Source organism: Oryctolagus cuniculus, chromosome 4 (assembly GCF_051225735.1).
Source record: "Oryctolagus cuniculus isolate XC-2025 breed Fujian yellow rabbit chromosome 4, ASM5122573v1, whole genome shotgun sequence".
NCBI classification, from domain to species: domain Eukaryota; kingdom Metazoa; phylum Chordata; class Mammalia; order Lagomorpha; family Leporidae; genus Oryctolagus; species Oryctolagus cuniculus.
In genome coordinates, this window is record NC_142870.1 from 91223727 (window position 1) to 91243564 (window position 19838).

General features: G+C 40.2%; 1 protein-coding gene across 36 annotated transcripts in view; it reads right to left on the bottom strand.

Annotated features, from left to right (window-relative positions):
* The window catches only part of LPP (LIM domain containing preferred translocation partner in lipoma), a 736836-nt gene that overhangs the window by 563913 nt on the left and 153085 nt on the right, over window positions 1-19838 (bottom strand). For 10 of the 36 annotated variants that reach the window (XM_089330889.1, XM_070072381.2, XM_070072377.2 and 7 more), the window contains one exon: window positions 2892-2987. The exons of 24 other annotated variants lie outside the window; for them this stretch is intronic. The gene's annotated coding sequence lies outside the window, so the exon portion shown is untranslated. Of the gene's footprint in view, window positions 1-2891; window positions 2988-13256; window positions 16981-19838 lie in introns of those variants that run through there. 2 more of the 36 variants (XM_089330888.1, XM_089330883.1) reach the window with 1 other exon arrangement.

A 19838-nucleotide genomic window follows, 5' to 3' on the forward strand; every position in this document is an offset into this window, starting at 1 on the left:
TTATATATATATATACACACATGCACACACACCCACAGACACACAACATACACATATAATGGACTACTTCCTAATCAACCATTATAAAAAAAATTCACCCTTATAATCTGCAACAGCATGGTCAGACTCAGAGGACATTACTTTAAATGAAATATGCCCAACACAGAAACAAAGTACTCCATGATATTACTCACAGGAGTAATACAAAAAGTAAATCTCATTGAAGTAGAAAGTGGAATCATTGGTGACCAGAGACTAGAGAAGGAATGGGGAAAGGGAGAGATGTCCATGGGCACAAGCTATAGCTACACAGACTACATTCTGGTGTACTATTACACAGCAGGATGATTATCATCAATAATCACGTATTGAATAATGCATTTTTAATTCAGAGCAGCTAGGAGAGGATTTTGAATACTTCACCACAAAAAAAAAAAAAAAGTTTGAGATGGTAGATAATCACCCAGATTTGATCATTACCCAATATATACATAAATGGGAACTTCAAATCATAGCCCATAAATCTAAAATTTTCATGTGTCAAAAAAAGGACAGGATTATCTTTGTAGTTCTTAATAAATGATATACAAACATGCAGGAATCCTCTAGATCTTTCCAGGAGTCCACATGTTCAAACTCATTTTCCTAGTAAGTCTAAGATCAAATGAGCCTTTTTCACTGTGTTATTTGCAAAAAGAACAGTGGGTAAAACTGAGTTTTAACATGAATCAAGGCAGTGGCTCCCAACTTTAGTAATAGTCATTGTGCTTCTCACCACAAGACACACAGTAAACCTGGGTGGGAAGCCACTTTCACTCAAGACTCTCCTTACTGCACTAAAAACTATATTACAGCGCAGTGTTTTAGTGCACAGCCTTTCAGTGTTTTGTGTGAAGAGACGCAGTACCTAGGAAGCACTTCTGCTGACCACCACACTATAGCAGCTGTCTCCAGGAAATGCACTGGTGTGAGTGTTGGAGTGAGAGCCGGTTACTAACTACTCTTTGTTAAACATCATTTTTATTGAAACAGTAACTGACAAATATGGCTCTTTAAACTTAAGTTATGCCAGAGATTTCCTTAAAAATAAATCAAGAAAGTCCATTATTTCAAGAAAAATAACAGTATTTGTTGCCAACAATAAAATGCAAGTGTAAAAGTGACAATAATCATTTGAAAACTTTACAACCACCACTGTGCACTTGACATCTTTCTAATACTTTAAGTACTTTTTTGATGAAATCGGTGATGATATTAATGATAATGACCGTTTACACCATAAAATGAGATGTGTTAACATTTGGAAGATCTACATAAATTAACTGACTCATAGTTTCCAAATAGCCAACATATGATGTTACAGAATCATAGGAGGGGACCCATGGACAGTGAGAACTGAACAAATGGATTTTAATACAACAGTGTATAAAAATCTCTCAAATCTGATTTCAGATTTCACATTGGACTTAACCATTTAGGAAGCTACCAAGTAAGTGTCAAAACTGTCAAGCTTTGGTGTAAGATCAAAGAAGAAAAATCTCTAATTGTCTCCCCTTTTCCTTCCTTTTCATACTAGGTATCTTTGTGAGGCTGGATTTTCTTCATAAACTTGAATTAAAATAAAATTTCACAACAATGTAAAGACAGAATACAGATACTCCTCACTAGCTGTTTTTGTTTTCAAAGCATAATTTTTATACTTGTATAATTTTTATTTTTTATTTCTGTTTGTAATGCAGTATCATTACATTTAGTCCATATAAACAAAGGCTCATTTTTAAGTACCTTAAGGAATCCAGAGATGCAACCATTAGACGAGATGAGATTTAGACTCCCTCCATACCCAGCACCATTCTCTTTTGGTTCTAAGCCATTAGGGAAGATCAAGAGTGGCTCAACTCTACTTTCAGGCCCTGCTACCTTTTTATCTTTCTGAAACAATCACTAAAGCGAGACCCTGGAAACACTGAACCATCTACGTAACCGCATCATCGAGGAGGCCATTCATTCATCAAAAAACATTCATTGTATGCCTTTCACAGAGCAGACATTGGATAATGGGGTAGCTGGGTCGGAATGCTATCAGACCCTGCTACTACTCAGGGTATACTCATTGCCAAGATACAAAAATATCTCCATACCTGTTTGTTAATGTAAAATAGGAATGACAATGAAACCTACTCTACAATTATTGTGTACACCGAAGGAAATGATTCACTAAAGAGCTTACCGTGCCCAGCATCTAACAAACACTCAGTAAATTTTATTTATTTTATTTATTTATTTATTTATTTTTTGGACAGGCAGAGTGGACAGTGAGAGAGAGAGACAGAGAGAAAGGTCTTCCTTTGCCGTTGGTTCACCCTCCAATGGCCGCCATGGCCGGCGCGCTGCGGCTGGCGCACCACGCTGATCCGAAGCCAGGAGCCAGATGCTTCTCCTGGTCTCCTATGGGGTGCAGGGCCCAAGCACTTGGGCCATCCTCCACTGCACTCCCGGGCCACAGCAGAGAGCTGGCCTGGAAGAGGGGCAACCGGGACAGAATCCGGCGCCCCGACCGGGACTGGAACCCGGTGTGCCAGCGCCGCTAGGCGGAGGATTAGCCTTTTGAGCCGCGGCGCCAGCCCTCTATTGTTTTTATAACTAAGATGCCCCTCACCAAAAAAAAGGATATCTGCAATGTTCTTGAAAGATATAAAGCAGTCTAACATCACCATATCAAAAGTTCAGAATCTATCTCAATTGCTAACTTACTCACTGTGTTAGATGAAAGATGAAATGGCACAGTTTCCAGGAGTACTTGTTTCTCACAAAAAAAAAAAAAAAAAAAAAAAAAAAAAAAAAAAAAAAGTCTTGGGCAGGATGAAATCAGGGTTACAATCATGACCCACCTCTACGAAAGTCCCTTAGCTCTGTGTGGTCAGGTGAGCAAGCAGGTCACACCAGCATCTCAGCACTATGTTGACAGGGCAGAGGATGACAAGGAGCTGAGGATTCAAACCAAGTTCTTGATTACACAAGAGAGATTTTGACTTTTCCTTTGTTTGGGCAGAAAGACAAATTCATTAGATCTCTCTACCTCACTTGATATCCAAAAGGAATGCGGTTAGGGACAAATAAGATGCCTAGCAATCTGAAGACACACCAAAACAAAAAGGACGGCTTCATCTTGCTAAGAATATTACTGACAGGAGAGAGAAGAGCCCTTCGACAAACTCCCTTAAGTTAGAAACAGAATCCTATGTGGTATATTCACCTACAATTTCTTTGTAAGTATATAAAGGAATTACCCTTAAACTAATTATATTAGTGAGACCTAATTTTACTTTTAATGGAAAATGAATGATACTACCTTTATTTCATTTTATTTCATCAACTATAAGTACAAGCACTTCAGTGTCAATACTTTACTAACCTGATCAGACTTTAACTGCCAAATTAATAGAATGATGTAAGTTATACTTCCAGAAAAATGTATAGAAATGATCATGCCCCCTTAACAGGACTTGGATCTTCAATCAGGAAATTCAATTTTAGCTGCAAAACTATGTTTTGGCAAAAGTGCAATTGAACTCAGTGTACTTGTCACATTTCTAAATATACTCCGGTCACCATGACAACAAGGGAGACTGATGGGTTGCTTAAAAGAGTACGGTATATTTAATTGTCAGCATTTTAAACTGACTCAGAAAAATGCTGTGTGATAGGTCTACTCACCATGGTTACTGCTGGCTGAGTCCATAATAATAAAAGGTTCACATACGCACATCAGTGATGTGCGCACAAAGAACGTAAAAGTGAGGAGCCCTGGTATTTCTAGCATTAACATCAATCTTGAGCTTTAGAAAGGACTTCTCATTAAGGTGCCACTCAAGAACCTCTCTCCCAAAATAGTCAGATGAATCCCAGGATCGACATCTGCACCCAGGGCCACTAGAAAAAAAAAAATCCTAAATCAAATTCCCACACTTACTTCCCTCTCTGAGACTCAAGAAAAACCTAGGACAAATCTGGAAGACAGGACGAAAGACCCTTTTTTTTCTATGTAGATCTGTCCCCAAATGATAAAAGGATCCACTCATTTCCTAAACAAATATTTCCTGAACAAAGCTTCCTATGTAAAGGCATAGGCTGAGGATATAGTTTGAAAAATTAGACCATGGTCTCCACCCTCAAAGAAGTGGCATCCTAAAACAAAAGGCAGACAAAAATATAAATCAAGAATTCATTAAAGAGAATGAACTAATCCAAATGAAATGATACCTTAAATTATTTAATTCACTGTACATAGTACCTAGCATATGATAAGTGTTCAGCAAATCTTCACCATTACTACTACAACTGACACATCACTCACCAAAACAGCCTGCAATGTATATAATCATACTAATCGCGCTTTCAGAGAACCTTAAGTGCTACATAGAATATAAAACAAGATAATGGGAGAAAATGATGGAGAGGGGGAGGAGTGCTACTTCAGCTAATGATTAGGAAAGAGCTCTGGAGGGAGATGGCATTGGAGTGAGCTTTGAGTGATAATTCCAAGCCAGCTTTGTATAGAATCAAATGAATACCAGGTGGGAACAAATACAGTGTGTCTATAGCTTATTGAGTATAGTGGTGAGGTGTAGAAGATAAAGGAGAGGACAAAAATTCACTTCACAGCACTTAGCAGGCCATGAAAAGGTCTGTCTATTGTTTCTAAGTACCACAAAAGACACTTATAGTTTAGGAGAAGGGGATGTGATATGATCCAATCAACAATTTTATAAAATCTCCCTACAGGAGGTGGAGGAGAGACACAAGAGAAAAAACATAAAAATATAGAGGCCATTTTAGAGGCTCTCCAGGCACAACCGTGGTAATGGATGCCAACATAGATTGACATGTATGCAAAAAACAGTGAGACAATCACAATTCGGGAATATTCTGGAGGAAGAACACATACCCCCTAGCCAACCATGTACTCTGAACGAGGTGGGTAATAAAGTGAGTTAGAGCCCTACCACAAGGTCGGGGTTGTGTCCCATGATGCTATAGATTTGGGGAGGGGTTATACTGCTGCATGTCTAGCAAGCTCCCAGACATTACTGCTGCTCTACAAACCACACTTTGAGAATCAAGACTCTAAAAGGGTATGGAACACCAGTCAAGCAGGAACTTACAAGAGTCTGGCTCAGGGTTAACAAAAGGTAGATAACAGAAAAGAGGACCAATTCTAAGAGATTTCACACAGAAGAAACTAACGGAGACTAAAAAATAAATCACCCACGAGGGAAAATGAAATGGACATGGTGGTGCTTTCTTTAATGACACTATATAAATAGAACTAAGTAGTTTCTATTTAGAGCAAAGCACTTTTACAAGTAACATTCCATACAATCACAGTCGACTGCTATAAGGGTCAAGGAAATGGCATGTGATTAGAGTTCATAATAATAATGCTTATCATTTATTGAGAGTTTCTTCCATGCCAGGCACATGAAACACCTCTAAATATGACAATAGCCCTCTTCCTAGTTTTAAAGTGACACACTGTTTCCCAGAGATACATTGTGTGGCTCACCCAAAATCACTCCTGCCTGAACTGGAGGCAAACCCAGTAACAGACCGTGAACCCCATGCCTTTCTACTTCCATTATGCCCAAGAAGTTGAACCTAGATAGAACAGTGCGAAGCTCAGTCACGACATTCATCCTCAAGGTTGGCATTCTCTTCTAGTCTAACTTAGCTTCAAGACGACAATGGGCAAAATTGGAGTGAAGAACCCAAGGTCACGTGGTCACCTGTAGCAGAACCATGATTCATTTCATATCCATATGAAAGAAGCCTGGTCTGAGTGCTTCATGGGGCGCTCACTTGCTCATTCAGGCTCAGGGCTCCACTCTGCTGCACCAGTGCTTTCCCACGTCTCAACATCTACCCTCTGAGCTTCATTCTGCCTTTGCTTTACAGAGTGTTCTGTCCAGAGAGTAACCAGCTCTCCGCACCGCGATGCCTTTGGAGTGAAGATGTGAGAAAGAGGCCCTTATGTGTGAAGATGCACAGTGAACGGTAATAGATATTGACAAGGCATCAGTAGATAAGAAAAATGAGCATAGACATTTCCCCAGCTCAGGAAGTGGGTAAGCAACGAGCCACAAGATCTTCCTTCTAGTCACCCACACTGTGCTTTCCCAAGATGATTCACAGGTATGGCTCCACAGACTGACAGAGAGGACAGTGTGCAAGAAGATGAAAGGGTGTTTTTATGCCTGCTCTCTTATTTTTTATTTGTTCCTTCTCAAGTAATAACTATTAATTGTGCTATGCGGGCAGTACAGACACGAGTCTACCGGGAAGCCAGCACAAATCCATCAAGTGCTTTTAGCCCAGGCTTTTCAGATGCAATTGCTTACCACATTTCCACTGTTATTTTTCTCACAGCTAGAATTAAAAAGTGGATTTTACCACATATTCACTCCAGTGCCCTTCTCCCACACCTCCAAAGAAAGAAGATGGTCTGTCACCAGAAAAAAGTCACAAGACATATGTAAGACAATCAATTCATTTAGCATTTATCAAGACTAAGTACTGGGCTCCGAAATAGGTATCCTACATACGTTAACATACAACAACCCTGTGAAGCAGATACTGGTCAAACTGTACAGAAGGAATGAATGCACAAAAATGATAACTTACTTGCCTGGAGTAACAAGGCCAGAAAGTAAACACAAGTCTCTGACTCTAAGGCCAACACGTTTCCCATTACTACAGTTGCCCTGTACATCTCCAAAAGCATCCATATTCTTCCATTCTTTTCTACAGGAGAATCAAGGCTTCAAATATTCTTAAAAATGAAGCTGTAGGTATGGAGGTAACACTGATTCTGTAAGGGTTGCCTCTGACCAAGGCAACCTGTTTTCGACTATTCTACAGCTGGTTTCTGAGTCTGCCTTGAAGGCTCTTGAAAATTCAAAAAAAATTGTCAGCCAGACCCAGGGCAAGCATGGAAGAAACAAGAATCAAGAGAGAAAAGATCATGGAACAGTGAAGACCTGTGACTCATGTGTTCACAGAGGCTCTAGCACATTGAGATGTTGGAGACAATAAAATCATCTGGTGAAAAGCTATCTAGCTCAAGCTTCAACTCAGTTTTTATCATGCCCTCATCCACCATTTTGTATATAGGTGCTGGAAAGGATCAAACAAAAGGAAAAAGAAAATCTAGTCTACAGGCCTTTGTATGCAATACCAGGACAAAAGTAGGAATTAATTTGTATAAGTAGTATCTATCTCTGTCTCTCCTTACCTACAGAGGTTGTGGGATTAAGCATTTTGAAAAGATTCTTTATCATAAGTTGAGCTGACAGGGACACCTGATGAGAATGGAAATTAAATCAAAAAGTAAATAACCACTTGCATCAATGTACTTTTACTCTGGGTAGCTTAAGAATATGGCTGCCTTATAAAGGTGGCTATTTTTCCTCCTCTAACCATAAATATAAGGTAGCTTTCTTTTCTTAGTCATTTTGTCTTTGAACAAATGCTAGTTAACCACCTCCAATGTACTGTCACATGGTTTGGAAGGGGAATGGATGGCAGAAAGAGAAAAAGAAACAACTCCTATTTCCAAAGGGCTCAAAGTCTGGAACCTAAGGCCCAGCACAAAATGTTGTGATTTTTTTTAAGTCAGCAAGTTATGTTCTCAATTATGAAAATACCAAATGTCAGATTCTCCTCCAGTCCAAGCAATAATCTGAAATGAGCCAATTCCTCTGAATCAGACTTTTTTTTTAATGAAAATTGGAGCTTTTCTTTTTAATGCCAATATTGTTAGAACTCAGAGGAGAATACAAGGTCAATTTATTGTGTTCCATATTCTTCCTAAACTCTAATCGATGAGTATCCAATGGAAATTTAATGAGCTACATATGCAGTTGTCAATATTCTAGTAGCCACATTTAAGATTAACAGGGAAAAAAAAGGGCATGCATTTGTCCTAGTAGTTTAAGATGTTGGTTGAGATGCTGGTACCCTGTATTGAAGGGCTTAGATTCCAGACCTGGCACCACTTCCAATTCCAGCTTCCTACTAATGTGCATTCTAGGAGACAGTGGTGATTGTTGAAGTCTCTTATCAACATAGGGCCCCTGCGACCCAACTGGGAGACCTGCATTGAACTCCTGACTCCCTAACTTCAGCCTAACAAAATTCCAAATGTAGGCTTCTGGAAAGAGAACCAATGGATGGGAGCACGCGCTCTCTCTCTCTCTCTCTCTCTCTATCTCTAGCTGCATCTCTTTCTTCCTCTCTGCATCTCAACTAAATAAACCCATTTTTAACAATAATCACAAAAAGAAACTTTAAAAACACATCCAAAATATTTTTCTTTCAAAGTATGACACTAGCCACATTCAAATGCTCAACAACCCCATGTGGCTAATGGCTACTGTGGATAGTACATTGCCAACCTCTCAACCTTCATCTCCCAGTATGAAAACAGATCAAATCACTGCAATAGTTATCAGGATACAATTACTCCCTCAGGCAGACCCAACTCTCCCAATGCTACAAAGAATTCCTCTCAACCTTACTAACCACAGGCCCAAGGGATCTCAGGAGACTTTGATGGCAAATATCAAAAACTGGGTCATGATTCTATCTCATATCTGAGGCTGAAGAAACCAAACAGGACCAAGGATTACTACCAACAAAGTTGCTGCCTGCCCTCCACCATGGTCTGAACATGGTTTTTGTCCCCTCTGAAAGTTCATGGGTCGGGTACTTGGTCCACGGGATGGTGCTGCTGGGAGGAGGTAGAACCTTCTAAAGCAGGGCCTCACAGAAGTCCTTGGGCCACTGAAGACATGCTCTCGAAGGCAGTTCGTGTGGATTTCTTTGGTGGTTCTCTAGAGCACGTTGCTCTGAAAGCCTGATTCGGGCCTCACTCAGCCTCTCTCTGCTCCTGATTTAAGATGTGATGGCTTGCTCGGACATGCACTCCCATTTGCCATTCACCATCTGCCATCCGTCACGGAGCCCAGAAAGAACTAAACTGGTGTGGGTGCCATGCCCTTGAATCTCTAAACTTGTGGGCTAAATAAACTCCTTCACTTCATGAAGCCCATGACAGGCACTTCATTGTAGTAATGCAAAGCTGACTAATATACCCACCCTACCCACGGGAATACCCTTTCTACTTATAACCTCACATTCACAACTTGAGACTACCTTCAAACCTCCAGAGCTTTAAGTTAAGTTTCCCTTCCCATCTTTAGTCACCAATACTTACTCTTCCCATCCCCTCTGCACATCCTGAGAGACCAGCAGAGAGTAGGCAAATGTTTGATTAAATGATTGAATTGCACAGTCTACTGAACAAAAGAGGCAGGAAACTCTCCTCTCCACTCCTGGTTTTGGTTCATGCATAGAGAAAATTCTGTGCCCTTGTCAAAGAAGAAAGAGTTCTCCTAGCACTCTCCATTACTCCTTTGTCACAGTAGGAGGAGTGATTTTACCTTACTGGAGAATGGCAGACATCCATTAGGTCATTTGTCAAATAGGGTGGAAATCACAGCCAGGAGCCAAGGGTAAGAATGGGCATGGCCTACCTGTTCCCCCTAATACCCTTTTCTGTTGGAGATTTGCTTCACTGAGACAGGCCCAAATCCCTTTATTGTTTCCTGGGTAAGCATACACAAAACTAGTGCTGTGACTCAACTACTCCTCAGGGCAGCCCCAGAGTTGAGACAGGAAGGTAGGTTTATAGCAAGCCCCAACAGGGTCTAAAGGTTCTAACCACAATATCTAATTGAGCTGTAGGATCCATGGGCTCTCAGACAATACAGTAGGTAGCTAAAGGACTAGCCAGGAATTTTCCAAAGTGTCCCAGATGCTAGTCTTCCACCTAAACATAAAACAACGAAGTTATGTCAATATCACATGCTCTCCAAAAGGACACAATGAGAGAGGCACCTTCACCTCTGTGGTGGTCTTCCTAGAAATCTACAACCCCAGTCAAATCATGAGAAAGTTTCAGGCAAACTCAAACTGAGAGACTTTCTATACCTGAGCTTTACACTTAAAAGCTTCAAGGTCATGAAAACTGGAGAAAGGCAAACAGTCACGGCCAAGAGGAGGCTTAATAGACATGATGATTAAGTACAGAGTAATGGGCTGAATTGGATCCTGGGACAAACAAAAGAAAAAATTGGGGAAATGCTACTAAAAATCTGTAGCTTCACTAACCATGTTATATCAGTAACAATTTCGCAGCTTTGATAAGCAAACACTGAGAATAGAGAAATGTAATTGATAATAGAGGAATATTACTGAAGCAAATCCAGGAGCTCTCTGGACTTCTTTGTATCTCATCAGCATCAACAGGTAAACATCACTGGAGGATGAGCATGCCCAGGAACAGAGCTGACAACAGTAAGAGTCATCACACGGAGGGCGATCTAGGGTTTTGTTGTTCTAATGAGCTACATCATTTCAGAGACACTTGATTGGTTAAAAAATTCAATGGCAGCAAGAAATTGGCTGGATTAAAGAGTTTTTTTAAAATGATGCATGGATGCATACATATATACTACAATGAGCCAGACCAACTGTGCCAAAAAAAAAAAAAAAAAAAGAAACTGGTAATCAAAAAAAAAAAATCCATGTTTGTTCATTGTTAAATTTTGTTTACTTTATATTTGAACCAGGATTATAGAGAAAAGCATCTTCTCAAACTATATCTGGAGCTGGTGATGTGACATAGTAGGTAGAGGTGCTGCCTTCCACACCAGTATCCCATATGGGCACCGGTTCATGTCCCAGCTGCTCCACTTCCCATCCAGCTTTCCGCTAATGGCCTGGGAAAAGCATTGGAAGATGGCCCTGCTGTTTGGGCCCCTGTTACCCAAATGGAAAATCCAGATGAAGCTCCTGGCTTCTTCAGCATGACCCAGCCCAGGCTACTATGGCCATCAGGAGAGTGAACCAGCAGATGGAAGATCCGTCTCACTTTTTCTTTGTCACTCTTTCAAGATGAATAAATAAATCTTTATACACACACATACACGCACAGACACACACACACACACACACACACACACACACTTGAGGGTTCTGAAGATTATACTGGCCCTGCTTTACTTAGAGAAAGTCAGTTACCATCTGTGCTCCTGAGGAGGAAGGAAGCTAAGCCAACATATTCATGAAGGATTTGCAGACTCCGTGTGCCCAGACCGTTCAGTCCCCATCTCAAGTGCATGGAACCACATAACCCAGCTACGGAACAATTCTTTTCAATAAATCTTGAGGGGTTTTTTTTCCATGTTTTTTCTCAGGTGTTTATTTTTCAACTCAGTTTGATTCACCAAGCCAACCAGAGACCAAAAAAAAAAAAAAAAGAGAGAGAGAGAGAGAGAGAGAGAGAGAGAAATTAAATTCCACACTCTTCCATAAGATAGGTAAAGAGGTAGATAGATAGATGAAAAGATAAAGACAGAAATAAGCAAGAAAAGAAAGCTAAAATTATCAGAGCTGAGCTAATAAGCTGAATTATTCTGCTAAAGAAAGAACTTTAGGAAATATTCTACTCCCTTCCTGAACCCACAGAACTATAACAAAAATATCTTCATACTCAGAGTCCTTTTATTAATCCTAGTTTTAGAAAAATGTTTCCCTTCAACAAAGGTACTGAGTGTCATAGAAACCATTTCATGGAGCCCACCAGTTTTCAGATGAGGAAACACGGAACCAGAAAGTGAATGGAAATGCCCAAGTTAGCTCTTTCCTGTGAGAAACCATCCTCAACAGTTCTTTAGGTATTCAAATCTCAAAATAAAAAGCAAGCACCAAGATAATTTCACAAAAGGACTCTAAGTAAAGTGCAATGCAAATAGCAGATGCAAAGACAAATGAGAGCAGGCTCTTTCTGGTCTACTACAAGGAGCTTTGCAACCAGTTCCCAGCCTCCTTGAAGGGCATCTGGCGAAAGTTCTTTTCCCCCTAACATGAGGTTTTTTTGTTGAAGATTTTTTTTATTATTTGAAATGCAGAGTTAGAGAGAGAGAGAGGAGAGCTCTTCCATCAGGTGGTTCACTCCCCAGATGGCTGCAGCAGCCAGGGCTTTGCCACATCAGAGCCAGGAGGCTGGAACTCCCAAGTAGGTGGCAGGTATCCAAGTACTTGGGCCTTCCTCTGCTGCTCTCCCAGGAGCATCAGCAGGGAGCTGGATCAGAAGCCAAGCCGCCAGCTCCAAGGGCCACCCACACTGGACTGCATTAACAGGAGGCGGCTTGCCAGGCTGCAGGACAGCACCAGCCCCTGGGGGGGCACCTTGAACAAAGCTCTTCCCCAAGGATGCAGTTTTCCTACAGACTCTCTGGTTCTGTCTGCCTATCCTCCCACACTCCAGATACACAGATCCAAAGGCAGAGCTGGCATTTTTCTCATTGCCTCTTGGTGCCTCCAGAACAATAGGCCATGATCACATGTCTACCCTCTCTTGCCTGCTAGTCTTCTTTCATCTCCGTTGAGATTTTCAGTTCTGGAATCCTCTCTTTTCCCCCTGTGCACTTTCCTTCAATGCCTCCATTTTTTCGTCAGTTCTAGGAAGAGGCCATTAGCATGACATTTCAGGCATTTTTGTCTTTTATCTGCTCTGAGCCTCCCCAATACTGGGTTAATAAAACAACTACCTGGCCAGCGCCGCGGCTCAATAGGCTAATCCTCCGCCTGCTGCGCCGGCACCCTGGGTTCTAGTCCTGGTCAGGGCGCCGGATTCTGTGCCAATCGCTCCTCTTCCAGTCCAGCTCTCTGCTGTGGCCCAGGAGTGCAGTGGAGGATGGCACAAGTGCTTGGGCCCTGCACCCGCATGGGAGACCAGGAGAAGCACCTGGCTCCTGCCATCGGATCAGCGTGGTGCGCCGGCCGCAGCGGCCATTGGAGGGTGAACCAACGGCAAAGGAAGACCTTTCTCTCTGTCTCTATCTCACTGTCCACTCTGCCTGTCAAAAAAATAAAACAACTACCTTCCCCACTCTCAGACTTGATTGGCTAAGATAGCAATAGTTCAAAAATAACTTTATTAACAGTCCTTTTAACTTACAATACAGTTAATGAAATATTCCTTACTCATGACCACATGTGATTGTCACCACTCCAGTATTAGGTACAACACAGCTGAATGCCCATTTCTCAGAGGGAAAGCAAAGATGTAGCTTGACCAGGCACATCACAGGACAGTGTGGGCCCACTAACTGAGTCAAATCACCCCATACCTGACCAAACAAGCATCCCAGGTTTGAAGAGCCCTTGCATGAAAAATGACACAAGAGCAATGGCGAGGACAAATCTTGAATCCACACTTGAATTAGTCCGGCATTTGTAGCTAACTTAGGGAGAAAAAAAGCTGAAAATAAAGAAAGTCGCCTGAGCCGATTCTGGTGGAGATGATTAGCAGAAATATCTTGCAAAGAACGTGGGTGTCCTAGAAGACTCATCGTCGTCGTCATTTTAATTTCTAATCATGCTGTGTGGGCAGGTGTCCGTGTAGCAGAAACACCATTGGCACCCAGATTAGCAGTTTCATCAGGAGACTAGAAACGAAGTCTGCAATTCTTAGACCTCAGATCCTGAATCACAGCTTTCCCCTCAGGAATCAGCAAACACACAGTCTGTGCCTTAGCAAGGATTGTTGGGTCTGCCAAGGGAGGGAATCAAATATCAGATCCATCTGAAACAGCACACTGGAGCAAGATACAGGAGGCTCCCTGGGAACCCAGAAATACACCCACTGCGGAGATGGAAAACTAAAGTGGTAGTCCCACATCACAAGCTTAATTCACCTGGGGCCTTTAAATGATTCCTCTGCCTTCTTTGCATTTGTTTGTCATTGTGTTTTCATAGTTTCTAATCAAAAACTATTAGTTTTCCTATGGGACACGGGAGGCGGCCAGGAGGAAAAGTGGCCAGCGGTGGAGATTTGTGCCCCCGGCTCTGTACCATCCCCACCATTAGAGCAGGCATGTCAGTATCATTCTGCATCAGTTCCCACACTAGACCAGGGCCTCACTGCAAGGCTTACTGCAAGTGGCCAAGGTCACAAAACTCTGCTATCCTGTCAGCTCCAACATTCGGATTCTACTCAAATGTTTTCTCTTGAGCTAATTTTTCTACTGCAGTCCCCTTGATCTAAGGAAAACTGTTCTGTAGACTTTAAAAAATCAACCTATTAATACCATGATCTGAAAGTGTAATGCGAAGCCTGTCCACTATTTTCCATGCCTCCACAGGAACACATGCCTGGTGAGACTCTCCAAAGAGAAATGAACTAAGTGACAGGACTGAGCCAGCCACAAATTCTGCATTACACAGCGATCTGTTTCTGTACAAATATTTCTTAAATACTTAATGTGCTCCAGAAATATATGATAGGCACCATGGTAGGCTCAAAATAAATTAACAGACAAGATTCCTGTGCTCTCATTCTAATGGGATCTGGCATTTTAAGCATAAGTATGAAGTCAAATAGCAAAAAGTAAGATCAAAAACACTGCTTAAAACTTAAGGCAGGGGGCCAGTGCTGTGGCGTAGCAGGTAAAGCCACCACCTGCATTGCCGCCATCCCATATGGACAGCGCTTCAAGTCCCAGCTGCTCCACTTCCAATCTAGCTCTCTGCAATGGCCTTGGGAAGCATCCTGCACCCACGTGGGAAACCGGGAGGAAGCACCTGGCTCCTGGCTTCAGATGGGCGCAGCTCTGGCCATTGTGGCCAACTGGGGAGTGAACCAGCAGATCTAAGACCTCTCTCTGCCTCTCTTTCTCTTTCTGTATAACTATGATTTTCAAATAAATAAATCTTAAAAAAAAAAAAAAACTTAAGGCATACGACTAAAGCAGTTCTTAAAGGAAGACTTTTGCCTTGTTTACATTAAAATGAAAATTCATTTATTTTTAATATGGTTTAAGGTTCAATCTTGGGAGCAGACTTAAGGCCTAGCAGTTAGGACATTCCACATCAGGGTGCCCGAGTTTGAGTCTGCACTCCTTTAATTCCAGCTTTCTGCTAATCTGCCCCCTGGGAAGAAGACGATGGCTCAGATGCTTGGTCAAACCCTGGCTGTTACACACATTTGGGGAGTGAACCAATGGAAGAGAGATGGTCCCCCTCCGCTCTCTTTCCCTCTCAAATAAGTAATACAATTTAAAATAAATATTTTAACAGTAAGGATGAAACAATGAGAAAAACAATAGAACAAACCTAAGCAAAGTAGTAGCTATAACTGAAGATTTTTAAGAAATTAAAGAAACGGACACTATGGGAAACGGTGACTTGATCAGCATAGCCCTGACTGTTAATGAACAACTTAATACATTATCCCTCTTAGTAGTTTTTTTGTCTGTTCTACTTAATATGACTGGTTTAATTCTGTAATTAATACACAGTTATTCTTAAGTGTTAAAAATTAACTGAAATGTGATACCTGTTAAACATAAGAGCGGGAATAAGAGAGGGAAGAGATGTATAATTTGGGACATGCTCAAGCTGACTTGCCCCAAATGGTAGAGTTAAAAACATACCAGGGGATTCCAATTCAATCCCATCAAGGTGGCATGTACCAATGCCATCTCACTATTCCAAGTGATCAATTTCAGTTCACAATTGATCATAATGAAAGGACTAAGAGTCAAAGGGAGCACATAAACAAGTCTAGTACCTGCTAACACTAACCGATGGAATAAATAAAGGGGAGAGTGATCCAACATGGGAAGTGAGATACTCAGCAGACTCATAGAATGGCAGATGTCCTAAATAGCACTCTGGCTTCAGAATCAGCCCTAAAGGCATTCGGATCTGGCTGAAAATCCCATGAGAGTATTTCAGGCATGGAAAGCCAAGACACTCTGGCAAAAGATCTCTGCGAGTGAGATCCCAGTGGAAAGAACAGGTCTTCAAAGAAGGAGGTACCTTTCTCTGAAGGGAGGAGAGAACCTCCACTTTGACTATGAGCTTGTCTAAACAAGAGAAGAATCGGAGAACTCAGAGGGCTTCCATAGCCTTGGAAACTCATGACCGGAGCATAGGGAGACTACTGATGCCATAGACAGGAGTGTCAATTGGTAAAGTCAACAACAGGAGTCACTGTGCACTTACTCCTCATGTAGGATCTCTGTCCTTAATGTGCTATACATTGAGATTTAATGCTATAACGAGTACTCAAACAATATATTTCACTTTGTGTTTTTATGGGGGTGCAAACTGTTGAAATCTTTACTTAATGCATACTAAACTGATCCTCTGTAAAAAAAAAAAAAAAAAAAAAAAAGAAAAGAAAAGAAACTATCAACTCCCAACTTGACTCTCACTGGGATTAAACATGACAATAGGTCTGATCTGATTTCATCATCATTTAAAAAAAATCATCTATTATTTTTCACTTTATGTTTCTGTGTGAGAGCAAACTGTTGAAATCCTTACTTAATGTATACTAAGCTGATCTTCTGTATATTAAGATAATCGAAAATTAATCTTGATGTGAATGGAAGGGGAGAGGGAGTGGGAAAGGGGAGGGTAGTGGGTGGGAGGGACGGTATGTGGGGGAAGCCATTGTAATCCATAAATCGTACTTTGGAAATTTATATTCATTAAATAAAAGTTAAAAAAAATTAAAGAATTATAAAATAGTATAGCCAATAAGAAAATCCAAGTGTTGTTTTAAAAATAACATTTCCCAAATTAGAGGGGTAGAGAAATATAGAACAAAAGCACAAAATTTTAGATGAGGTGAAAATAATCATATACATAGAAGGCAGAGGAATAGAAATAATCACAAGGAATTATTTAGTTCCATACAAATGATATTGAAATAGGTGATTACCTTAGAAAACAGTAATTTAACAAAGGTGACCACAGAAGAAATACAAAAAGTCGTTCAACTACTGTAAGAAATATAATTTTTTTCTAAAGATCAAACTCTTCCAACCCTCAAAAAAAAAAAAAAAAAAGGCACAAGGTCAATGGAGTTTCACAAGGGAATTCTATCAGTTTTAAGCAATACAAGTCTCAAAATATTTCAGAAATAAAGAAAAAATTCTTCATTGTTATATAATGCTTCAAACGCACAGCATTAATATTAAAACCTAACCATGTTAACACACACATGCACACAGAATTTTCAAATAATTTTGCTTAAGAAAACTGATTTAAAAATTAATCATAAATTAGTGACTTCTAGATTCTACCAGCAATACTAAAATAAAAAGATATACAAACTCAGACCAAGTGAATATTATTCCAAGGTTTCATGTTTGAAAATTTTACTCACATGTTATACCAAGTTTATAGGACAAAAGATAGATCTATAATGAGAGCATATGATGATTTACATTATTTATAAAAAACATAAGTATTTGACACCCAGTGTCTATTAAAAACTCTCAAAATTAAATATGTGTACTTTATAATACAATCTATTTCTGAAACCAGAAGTCAATATCACTATAAATAGAGAACACTACAGTCAAGAACAAGAGGATGCCATTCTCTATAATACTACTGTTTAATACTTACTCTTCTGGAGATGGTAAACATAATTAGAACACTACAAATTATAAATATTAGAAAAGCAAATTATACTCATCATAAAGTGATTAAAGAGATAGAAATCTATCTAAAAATTGTTTGAGCAACAATTCAGCAATGTAGCTGAGTAGAAAATAAGCATACCAAAATGAAGACCCTAGACACACATACATTCACTCCCATATTTGTTGCTGCATTATTCACATCAGCTAAGCTATGGAATCAACCTAGTTGCCATCAAATGATGAATGGATAAAGAACACACATTGTGTACACACAATGGAATATTATTTAGCCAAAAATAGGAATAATACCCTATCATTTGCAACAAAGTGAGTAGAACTGGAGATCACTACATTACGTGAAATAAGACAAACACATGTTGTCTCTCATATGAGGATGCTTAAGGAAAAAAAAAGTCAACCTTAACATATAATGGTGATTATTAGAGACAGGGGAGGGGGCAGAGAAAGAGGGAGGCCGGATAAAAGATACCAACACAGAGACAGAAGGAATAAGACTTGTGTTCCACAGAATAGTAGGGTACATATACGTCACAATAACCATCACATGTTTTATGAATAACAAAGAGGAGTTTGTAGGCATGAAACAAAGTAACATTAAGCAGATGAAAACGCTAATCACTGATTTGTTTAACACATACTGCATACATATATTGAAGTAGCACAATGTACTGCAGAAGTATGTACAATTATTTTTAACAAAAAATGTTTAAGGAAATGAAAATGCTCTCTGTCTCCATCAGTCTTGCTCTCTCGCTCTCTTGCTCTCCTTCTCTTTTCCCTTCTTCACCCCTTCCTCCTGTCTGTCGGGCTTCCCCCAATAAACCCTTTCCATTAAAAAAAAAAAAAAAAGAAAAGAAAATGCTGGCCGGTGCCGTGCTCACTAGGCTAATCCTCTGCCTGCGGCACCGGCACACCGGGTTCTAGTCCCAGTCGGGGCGCCGGATTCTGTCCCGGTTGCCCCTCTTCCAGGCCAGCTCTCTGCTGTGGCCCAGGAGTACACTGGAGGATGGCCCAAGTCATTGGTCCCTGCACCCACATGGGAGATGAGAAAGTGCCTGGCTCCTGGCTTTGGATCAGCGCAGTGCGCCAGCCGCAGCATGCCGGCTGCAGCGGCCATTTGGGGGTTGAACCAACAGAAAAAGGAAGACCTTTCTTTCTGTCTCTCTGTCTACTCTGCCTGTCTAAAAAAAAAAAAAAAAATGCTAACTACCTGATTTGGTCATTGCATGTTATATAACTATGGTGGAGTATCACATTACCCCATAAAAACACATAATAAAAGTTTTAGTGAAAAGAAAAAGACACGCACAGTTGGCATGAAGAAAATGTCACATTCTCCTGGGCCATAAAAGATGGTCTCAATAAGAAAGCCCCAGTGCCCTACAAAGAATGGACAGTTTTACAAAATATAGTACTTAATGAATAAATTTAGAGCAATCCCCATAAAATATTAACAGGACATTATTTTTAGAAGTAGAACGCGCATTCCAAAGTTCGTGGAAAAATAAACAAGTGCTAACAGTTGGAAGTATTCTTTACAGGAGGAACTAATGAGAGTGGTGGGGCGGCACTGTGAGATAATGAGACACGATGCTGTCACAAAGGAAAGCAGGATGATAGTGTATGCAGCAACAAATGAGTGGAATAAAATTCCCAGCTCATAACTACTAAAGAATTAAATGGTTAAGTATTAAGGAAGTGAATCTTCCATAAACATGGCTTTTCAATTCAGCATAGATAACATGGACTCCTTAATAAATAGTGTTTAGAAAGGCAAGTCTGGGAAAACGTCAAAGTAGATCCCAACCTTCCATGCTTTACCAAAATAAAATTCCAGTGGATAATGAGAGACAGAGAGAAGGTGAAATAATTAGAAGGAGAACTGGAAGATTTCTTTTTAAGTAATCATTAAATGAAGAAGACATTTTGAAGTGTCATACAAAATCCAAAAGTGAAAAAACTAATTGTAAAAAACTTTAATCTAAAAATGACAAATGCAAAAAGGAGTATTATACCTCTTGTCACAAACTACAAGTTAAATTTCTAAACTGTAATAAAACAATAAACAAAAAGGCATTTAACTTATTTAGGTAAAATCAAGAATCATTAGGAACTATAAATTTGCTATACTAATGAGTACAGCCTATTTACAATGATGTTCAAAATCAGCAACAATAATAGAAATGCTAAATAAAACTACAGGATATCAGACATAAGATGCCAATACAGAAATGATCACCTAGATATGAT